Genomic DNA, 10751 nt, shown 5'->3' with positions numbered 1-10751 from the left:
CAAAAAAAAAAGAGTCCGCTAGGTTGAAAACTTCGAAAAAGGCGGTCTAGGAAAAAGTTAGGACATTAATAAAAAAATAAAAAAAATCACCCAGTCTGAACTACGGTATGACTTGATCCTCTTCACCGAGGTACGTAGGCAGCTTAGAGTTTTATTCTAAGTTCAGTCGCATATGTCACACCTCCTTTTTCCGCGCCCGCGGGGGCAGGGGGAGTTTTTTCCAATTAAAGGACAATCGAAACGGGATTTATTTATTAATTTCAGAGTCGCCACTTGGGAGATTTAGGGTGTCCCAAGTCACCAATTTTAATCCCGAATCGAGGAAAATAATGACTCTATATTACAGTCTGCGTACCAGAAATCTAGATAAGGAATTCTGTTAACCCGGGAGAAGGTGTTAGGCATTCCCGAGTTCCGTGGTTCTAGCACGGTCGCTCAACTGTTATATTTGGCTTGATTATCTGATTTTATACGAATATGAACTTATGTGCAAATTTTAACTTTTAACCGCTTTATTATTATTGTTTTTACAAGAATGTGAACATCGCTTAAAACACGTCTTTGGACTGCGTCACATGAAATGCACCCACAATCCGGAACGCATTTTATTTGATGTTTTGAGATTTGGATTTGGGTCGCATGAAATGCACACCCGAGCTTAAGAAAGTAAATTATTAAACACGCGCCTAAAGAGACTATCGCGTTATTATTTTGCGGAGGCCGTGAAATTCGCTAAACGACCCTCCTGAATTCTAAGTAATTTTAAACAAGTATTTACTGAGGGCCCCGCAATTTGTGTTGTTATTCGGCGAGGCTCATCTCATTCTTATTTTTAAAAGGAATTTGTAACGTCATGGAAATGCATCTCACACCACGTCACAGTCAATGTACCCGTGATTAGGGACACATTTCGATTTCGTTGAGATTTGGATTTGGGTCACATAAATGTGCACCCGAGTTTAGGGAGATAACATTATTAAAGGCGCGCCTAAAGCAACTAGCGCATTATTATTTTCGGGTAGGGCCGCGAAATTTACTAAACGGCCCGTCCCGGAATCTAAGTATTTAATACATATATTTTGCGAGGGCTCCACAATCTATACATTTTTTATTTTTGGCGAAGCTTGTCCCGTTTTTTTTATATTTTATTATTTTTTTTTTTATATTTTTAAAAGGATGCCATTTTTACGCCTTTAACAATGCTAAACCTTACGGCTTCTTTACAACTAAAATCCCATGACTTGTTAGAAGTTTAATAAAAGGAGTTTAGTGAATGAGTGTTTCGGGAGTAGTAACAGCATGCACTAATACTATTTTTTCCGAATGACCTAACCAAAGGAAAGGACGAACAGATTAACGTCAAACTTGTGTCATAGAACGACTAGTCCAACTTAATTAAATGACATCAAATAAACAAGAATAACATAACATGAAAATGAACCAAAATGCAGACAATGAAACATAGGCAGAAAATTTCCATACCAATTTTTATATTGCATCTCGAACATTCAACGTAAAGTTTATTTATCTAATACATCGAGGTTTACTGACCTTTGCACCTCGACAAACTCAGAACGACAAACACGATTCCGACGGAACTCAAGCCGGACCTCTCTGAACGAAGAACAACGACGGAACCTCGGACAGCACCTCGACGTACCGGACCTCGACGAACCAAAGTCGACCTCGACGGAAAAACAGAAAACTCGGCCAAGCAAGATCGCAGCAACCCACCGCTGCTCGGAAACGCAGCTACGACTGCCTGGCATGCAGCGATAGCTGCTCGTCGGACTGAAAATGGCGGACTGGTTCGTTAGAGCTAGGAGGAGGAGGGGTGGTTGCCGGTGTTTGGTGGTCGAAGGCGAGGGACAGTGGCAACGTGGGCAGTGACGATGGCGGATAGGGAGCTGGGGGAAGGTGACGGGCCTGTTGGGTGCGACAGTGGGTCGACGGAGGGGAGGTGGTTATGGTCGTTTGAACCGTTGACGGATATGGAGGGAGCTGGTGGTTTTGGGTTATGGTTGCTCGTCAGGAAGAAGGGAAACTGGTGGTTCGCCGGTGGTCTTGAGGCAGCAGGTTGACGGGGAGGGCTCCTAGGTTTTTGCTAGGGTGTTGTGATGAGGAAGAAGGCGATTGGGCTGCGACGGTGATGGTGTTTGGGTCCCTTTGCTGGGTTCCGGCGTCGGGGGGTGACGCTTGGTGGTGTTGGGTTTGGGCGCGGGGAGGTAGGGTTTTGGTCGTGGGCTGGAAATGACGACGAGCAAAGCAACGACGGGGACTGCCGGTGGTTGTAGGCGATGGGGAAGGTGACAGGGAGGTCTTTGGGTTTGGACGCTGCGAGGAGGAGGGTCGTCGTGGGTTTTTTCCTTTTTCCTAGGGTTTTTTCTTCTTCTTCTTCTTTTATGAAGAAGAAGATGATGAACAGTACTAATCTTTTTAAAAATTCCAAAGTCCCTCCTCTGTCAAAATGTGTTAGTCCGTGTATTTGACATGGCTTTGCCCAGAAAAATGAGCCCACGCATGGTGGGGTTCAAGGCATATGTTCCCCACGCGTGGTGGGGTTCCCCACGTGTCCTGGACACGGTTTATTATGGGCTAGGTCCGAAAATTAGGCCTAAAACCGGGTAGTTTGAACCCGAATATTATTCTTTTGCCCGGACCCGAGAAATAGGAACACGTTGCTTAACTAGTCCTATGTAAGCAAAATAACTACCAAAAATAAGACTAGTATTTAACAAAACTATATCTTTTTTAAATTTTTTTTTTAAGGATTAAAAATAGCTACAAAATATTAATAAAACTATTTTTGTAATTTTCGTAAATATTAAGATAAAATATGAAGTAATGTTTTTGTACTTTTTTCAAAGTTAAAATGACTATAAAATATTAATAAAACTATTTTTTTGTAATTTTCATTTTTTTATAAAGACAAAAATATGAAGTAATATTTTTGTATTTTTCAAAATTATAATGACTGCAAACATTAATAGAACTATATTTTTTTGTAATTTTCGAATTTATATAAAGCACCAAAATAAAGTACAATTTTTGTATTTTTCAAGTTTATGAGAGATACATAAACTAAAATTTATATTATATATTTTTTAAATTTTCTTTTTGCAACGAAATAAAGTAAAAATAGTTAAAATAGCTATACTAGACCCAATTTCACATATTCATGCTAAAAATGTGAAAATTCTCGGGGAGGGTCAAAAATCACGTGCTTACAGCTGCCCCTCTTTGACTGGAAACACGAAGAGTTTTCCGACAAAGAACGACTAGACGTGTTTTTGACCCGACCATTACTTGGACGGACTACACTTAAGGAAAGGGAGGGAATGTGACCGAGCCCTGGTATCTGAGCTGCCTACATATCCTTGGTTATACAGGAATCAGGCCACGTGTAGTTCGGGAATGAGAGAGGTGGTAGAGGGTACCGAGGTGAAGAGCCGATCGAGGTGCCGTTCCGTTGAGGTTCCGGTCCGCGGTCCTGTCATTACAAAAAATGAAAACTGAAAAAGACTAACTAAGCCTATCAGCTACTAGTTACAAGGATCCCTATCTCTTAAGTCTTCTGAAACTTGGTCTTGAGTCTTGAATGGTGCTTCATACAGACTTTGGATTTGAACCTTGATCCTTGCTAGTTGTAGGCGCTAGTTCTTGAGCAGATCACATCTGTTCTCCACTTCCGTGCTTTGGATTCATTCATTTTTCTTCTTTTTTCTTCTTTTTTTTTGTTTTTTTTTGTGACTAGCTTTTGTTGACCCTCTCAGACTGTTGACTCGCATTCTTGGGGCGAGCTTCTTGTTGCTTCTATCTTGGATTGAGTGCTGGGGATTTTTGTTGTAGCCTTCTGCCTTCCAATGGGTTACGGCTTGACTTTGAACGATCCCGCTGTTCTACAGGCGGACCCCTAACTTCTTCAATCTTTGACATATAACAATCTTCTGCTCTACAGGCAGGCCCCTGACAATCAAAACAAACAAAACAAACAAAATTTCCTAACCCAGTTTGTACTGGGAAGGTTTGTGAGTCGTTAGCAAAATTGTAGCCCACTGATACTACTGATGCAGTGCTGAGAGTGAACTAAACACTAGATTAGGATGTATTCCCTTGTTATACAGGTGGGCGCCTGGTTTTAGGAAAATGACTCTTTTTCAAAATGCTTTTTTTGTTTTGTTTTTGTTTTTAGCATCTTAGGAGAAAGATTCGTCGGACTAAGATTTTGATCCTAGGAGAAGGTTCGTCAGACTAGGTCTCTATCTTAGGAGAAAAATTCGTCAGACTAAGATTTTGATCCTAGGAGAAGGTTCATCAGACTAGGTCTTTTCTTTTTGGTATCTTAGGAGAAAGATTCATCAGACTAAGATTTTGATCCTAGGAGAAGGTTCGTCAGACTAGGTCTCTATCTTAGGAGAAAAATTCGTCAGACTAAGATTTTGATCCTAGGAGAAGGTTCATCAGACTAGGTCATTTTTTGTTTTTGGTTATCTTAGGAGAAAGATTCATCAGACTAAGATTTTGATCCTAGGAGAAGGTTCGTCAGACTAGGTCTCTATCTGACTAGGTCTCTATCTTAGGAGAAAAATTCGTCAGACTAAGATTTTGATCCTAGGAGAAGGTTCATCAGACTAGGTCATTTTTTGTTTTTTGGTTATCTTAGGAGAAAGATTCATCAGACTAAGATTTTGATCCTAGGAGAAGGTTCGTCAGACTAGGTCTCTATCTTAGGAGAAAAATTCATCGGACTAAGATTTTGATCCTAGGAGAAGGTTCATCAGACTAGGTCTTTTCTTTTTGGTATCTTAGGAGAAAGATTCATCAGACTAAGATTTTGATCCTAGGAGAAGGTTCGTCAGACTAGGTCTCTATCTTAGGAGAAAAATTCGTCGGACTAAGATTTTGATCCTAGGAGAAGGTTCATCAGACTAGGTCTTTTTTTCTTTTTTTTTTTCAAACAACTTAGGAGGAAATGCATCTCCTATGGGTAAAACTTAACTTTGAGGAAGTGCGTCTCCTGTGGGTACAATAAACTTAGGAAGTGCGTCTCTTATTGGGGATAACTGTTTTTAGGAAGTGCGTCTCCTACTGGGTGAAACTAAACTTTAGGAAGTGCGTCTCCTATTGGTGAACTATTCTTAGAAAGTGCGTCTCCTACTGGTAAAAACTTGCTTAGGAAGTGCGTCTCCTATTGGGTGCAATAAACTTAGGAAGTGCGTCTCCTATTGGTAGAACTGAACTTAGGAGGAAATGCATCTCCTATGGGTGAAACTGAAACAAACCTAGGAGGAAATGCATCTCCTATGGGTGAAACTGAAACAAACCTAGGAGGAAATGCATCTCCTATGGGTGAAACTAAACAAACCTAGGAGGAAATGCGTCTCCTATGGGTGAAACTAAAACAAACCTAGGAGGAAATGCGTCTTCTATGGGTGAAACTAAAACAAACCTAGGAGGAAATGCATCTCCTATGGGTAAAACTAAACAAACCTAGGAGGAAATGCATCTCCTATGGGTAAAGACGTGGAATGTATGCCTCTGTTATCTGGTAGGGCTCCCAACTTCAACACTTAAAACAAAAAGACTGAATGTATGCCTCTGTTATCTGGGCGGGCTCCCAACTTCAACACTTAAAAGTAAAGACTGAATGTATGCCTCTATTATCTGGGCGGGCTCCCAACTTCAACACTTAAAAGTAAAGACTGAATGTATGCCTCTATTATCTGGGCGGGCTCCCAACATCAACACTTAAAAGTAAAGACTGAAACCAACATATCCTATTCGAGGGCGGATGAACCCAACATATCCTATTTGAGGGCGGATGAACCCAACATATCCTATTTGAGGGCGGATGAACCCAACATATCCTATTTGAGGGCGGATGAACCCAACAGATCCTATTTGAGGGCGGATGAACCCAACATATCCTATTTGAGGGCGGATGAACCCAACATATCCTATTTGAGGGCGGATGAACCCAACATATCCTATTTGAGGGCGGATGAACCCAACATATCCTATTTGAGGGCGGATGAACCCAACAGATCCTATTTGAGGGCGGATGAACCCGACATATCCTATTTGAGGGCGGATGAACCCAACATATCCTATTTGAGGGCGGATGAACCCAACATATCCTATTTGAGGGCGGATGAACCCAACATATCCTATTTGAGGGCGGATGAACCCAACAGATCCTATTTGAGGGCGGATTAACCCGACATATCCTATTTGAGGGCGGATGAACCCAACAGATCCTATTTGGGGGCGGATTAACCCGACATATCCTATTTGAGGGCGGATGAACCCAACATATCCTGTTTGAGGGCGGATGAACCCAACAGATCCTATTTGAGGGCGGATGAACCCAACATATCCTATTTGAGGGCGGATGAACCCAACAGATCCTATTTGAGGGCGGATGAACCCGACATATCCTATTTGAGGGCGGATGAACCCAACATATCCTATTTGAGGGCGGATGAACCCAACATATCCTATTTGAGGGCGGATGAACCCAACAGATCCTATTTGAGGGCGGATTAACCCGACATATCCTATTTGAGGGCGGATGAACCCAACAGATCCTATTTGAGGGCGGATGAACCCGACAGATCCTATTTGAGGGCGGATTAACCCGACATATCCTATTTGAGGGCGGATGAACCCGACAGATCCTATTTGAGGGCGGATTAACCCGACAGATCCTATTTGAGGGCGGATGAACCCGACATATCCTATTTGAGGGCGGATGAACCCAACATATCCTATTTGAGGGCGGATGAACCCAACATATCCTATTTGAGGGCGGATGAACCCAACAGATCCTATTTGAGGGCGGATGAACCCGACATATCCTATTTGAGGGCGGATGAACCCAACATATCCTATTTGAGGGCGGATGAACCCAACATATCCTATTTGAGGGCGGATGAACCCAACATATCCTATTTGAGGGCGGATGAACCCGACAGATCCTATTTGAGGGCGGATGAACCCAACATATCCTATTTGAGGGTGGATGAACCCAACATATCCTATTTGAGGGCGGATGAACCCGACAGATCCTATTTGAGGGCGGATGAACCCAACAGATCCTATTTGAGGGCGGATGAACCCAACATATCCTATTTGAGGGCGGATGAACCCAACAGATCCTATTTGAGGGCGGATGAACCCGACAGATCCTATTTGAGGGCGGATGAACCCGACATATCCTATTTGAGGGCGGATGAACCCGACATATCCTATTTGAGGGCGGATGAACCCAACATATCCTATTTGAGGGCGGATGAACCCAACATATCCTATTTGAGGGCGGATGAACCCAACAGATCCTATTTGAGGGCGGATGAACCCGACAGATCCTATTTGAGGGCGGATGAACCCGACATATCCTATTTGAGGGCGGATGAACCCAACATATCCTATTTGAGGGCGGATGAACCCGACATATCCTATTTGAGGGCGGATGAACCCAAAATATCTTTAAGACTTGAAAATGTCTTACCTCGAATACTTGCTGGGGATTGGGATGAATTTTCATTTTCTACCTTCCCCATTTTTTATTATTATTCTTTTTTATTTATTTATTTATTATTATTATTATTATTATTATTATTATTATTATTATTATTATTATTAGCTTCCTCCTTTGAAGTCTAACCGCTGAGGATACCGACTTTCCAACCTTGTGTTGGACCCCTCGCAACTGCTAGGGATAACACTGTTGAGGAATTATTTACTTACCTGTTGGGGGTAAAATGTTATCAGCTGGGGGTACCTGACTTCCAGAAAATTTTCTAAATGGAAGGAAAATTTTCTGCCCCAGTTTGATAATATCCCTTGTGGCATGCGTTTCTGCCTCAATGCCATTTCCCTTACCTGTTTCAAATCAAACAAAATTGTTAGTTTAAAACATGGTGGTTGGTTGTGATACTCCTGCTGGGATGGTGTTCCCTTTCTCCCTCCTTGCTCTGTGTTCCACAACTTGTTGGGGATGATATTATGTGCTGGGGATAATCCCTTCCTGCTGGGGATATCCATCTTCTTTTGTGGCATAGCTCGGAAACTGGCATTTTCCCGACCTTTTAGTCTAGTATGGATTTCGCCAAATCATGCTCACTGCTCTCCTTGCTCTGTTCACGGGCCTTGTCTTTGAGGTTTATAACCTTGGTTTTGGCAAGGATATCCCTCTTGATGCTCGTCAATCCTTTTGTCAATTCCCTTTGCTGGGGATATCTTTTTTGACACTGACCTCGCGCTTGTTCCTTGCTGACTATACCATTCGGATATACTAGTCAGATCTCATCTTGGAAAGCTGATGGCATATTTTGAAGTCATTTCATACTTGTTCTGACCGGACAGACTCTATTGGGGAAATTTTTTATGAAAGGAGAAAGATAACAGAAACAAAATAAAAGACAAAGGAAACGATGACTCTTTTACAAAAGAAACTATAAATAAAAACCTATCAAACGCAGATACCGACTCTAATGGCCATGACATGCGTATGTGGCCTATCCTCTGCCGTCAATCATCTTTTAAGATCTTCCATTGGCGATTCCCCCTCTGATTCTCAATCTTATTCGACTTGTAGTGCCCGAAGGGTTTTCACTATCAAGTCTCTCTCATTTTGGTTTTCTCTCAGCTTTCATCGCCTTATGGTGCCTGTGAAGGTTTTCACCGATAAGACTCTCTCATTTGTATCACTTTCCAGCTGGGGATTTGGAGTGTCGCCGGTATGACTCTTTCTGCTGGAGATTAGAGTCCTTTCTGCTGTGGAACAGAATGTTATGTTCGCCGGTAAGACTCTTCATTTGTCTGACTTGGCATCTTTTGAAGACTGGTCAGAAGGTCTTTCTTTGGACCGTAATGTGGGTTTTGGATAGGGCTAGAAAGAAAGGGTATAAAAGGCTCAAAAATGCATTAATTTTGGGTTATTAATTACAACCTTCGGAATTAGATTTATTTACATCAAACGCAACATCTGCCCCAGTTTCTTGCTTGGGGATATTTTAATTGATGATTTTTTCATTTTTCAAAACTATGACCGAGCCGTGAAGCGCCTACGTATCCTCTTTGAGGAATCAGGTCAAACGTAGTTCCCAATTCCTCTTTTCATTTGATTTTCTTTTTTTCTTCTTTGTTATCAATTTCTTTTCTTTTCTTTCATTTTTTTTTTTCTTTGTTATCGATTTTCTTTTCTTTTCTTTTCTTTTCTTTTTTTTTTCGTTGTTACTGATTCCGAACGAGGGGTATGAAAGAAAAATAAATAAGGCTCAAAAGGGGTAACGAAGGATAAAGTGTTTGGGTAGCAGAACAAAATGCCTTCGTCATTCCAGTCTTCAAAATATGCCAAATGCAAACAACACGATTTGAATTTGTAGTCTCTTCTGATGGTGCTGGACTTGACAATTATATTCAACATTTGTTTGTTCATTTGTCACTTCTAAAGCACCGTTGGGCGACACTCTCATTCTCATTATTATGAACGACCCTCATGCCAATTTAGGCGAATCTTTTTTAACGGTTTTCTTTGTGTTCAACTTGCCCCAGTTCCACATGACTCGAGCTCTGAATAATCTCAACCGTCCTTATTTCCTTTAAATGGTCTGAATCGCCTTTCCAGGGTTTTATGATTAACTTTTAAGATTAGGCCCAAACTGGGTGCGCATGTCATGTCCCTAGAATCGGCATTGAACAAAAATGGTAAAAAGGACTAAACAAAAGGTGACTGGAAATAATAAAAGACCGGACTTCGTATTAGACTACCGGCGAAATGGTTTTAATAACAAAACAAACAAAACAATCCAGAACAAAATCCTAAAAACAAACTGGATAAGACAACATCCGACTCATAACCCTAATAATCCGAACAACAGAAATGACAACAAAATGAGCCACCACAAGCTTCTCTCTTGCTGACCAAGGAACAAAACGTCCTCCCACTTTATCAAAATTGGCATTTTAGCCACTGAGCTTTGCATCAATATTACCAGCTTCAACCTCATCAACCTCCGTAGGCAAGTTCTCGAGGAGGTTCGAGTGCTCCATGTCACTGTTATTAATCGCAACCCGCCCTTCTCGGATCATTTTCTCTACTTCCTTTCTCCAGCTATGACAGCTCTCAATGTTGTGCCCTACGACATTGGAGTGGTAGGCGCATCGTGCTGCCGGATCAAAGCTCCTTGCAAGCGGATTTATAGTACATGCGGGGAGTGGCTCAATCGAACCAGCATGCCTTAGCCTTTCAAACAGACTGGCATAAGATACCCCGATGGGGGCGAGAGCCTTTCCTCGTTTCAGCAACCTCTTCATTCTTGCATGTTGACAGGGCCGGAAACCTGATCCAGGTGGCTTTTGGTAGGCTTGTGTAGGTGGGTAGGCATTTTGTGGAGCCGGGTGCCTGGAAAGTGAAGTATGGCGGGGAAAGAAGTGGTGTTGGGGAGCGGAGAAGCATTGAGGAGTGATGGAGCTACTCGGGTAGCTGGGAAGGCTGCCATAAGTGGGTTGGGATGGAGAGTATGGGGGATCTTCCATTATGGTGTTGGGTGCTTGGGAATTGACCGAGTTCAAGAGACTTGGCGGTGGAGGGGGTGGTGCTTTTCCTGTTATCCATGCCTGATACATGTCTGCCACATGCTGTCTCAGCATTTTCACTTCTTCTACCAACCCGTTGTTCCGTTCGACCAATTGTTGTCGGTCATCAGTACCGACCCACTCGGTTCTGCGGTTCTGAGCCATTGTCC

The sequence above is a fragment of the Nicotiana sylvestris genome, chromosome 12 (genome assembly GCF_000393655.2).
Source record: "Nicotiana sylvestris chromosome 12, ASM39365v2, whole genome shotgun sequence".
NCBI lineage: Eukaryota > Viridiplantae > Streptophyta > Magnoliopsida > Solanales > Solanaceae > Nicotiana > Nicotiana sylvestris.
This window is presented reverse-complemented; position numbering follows the sequence as displayed.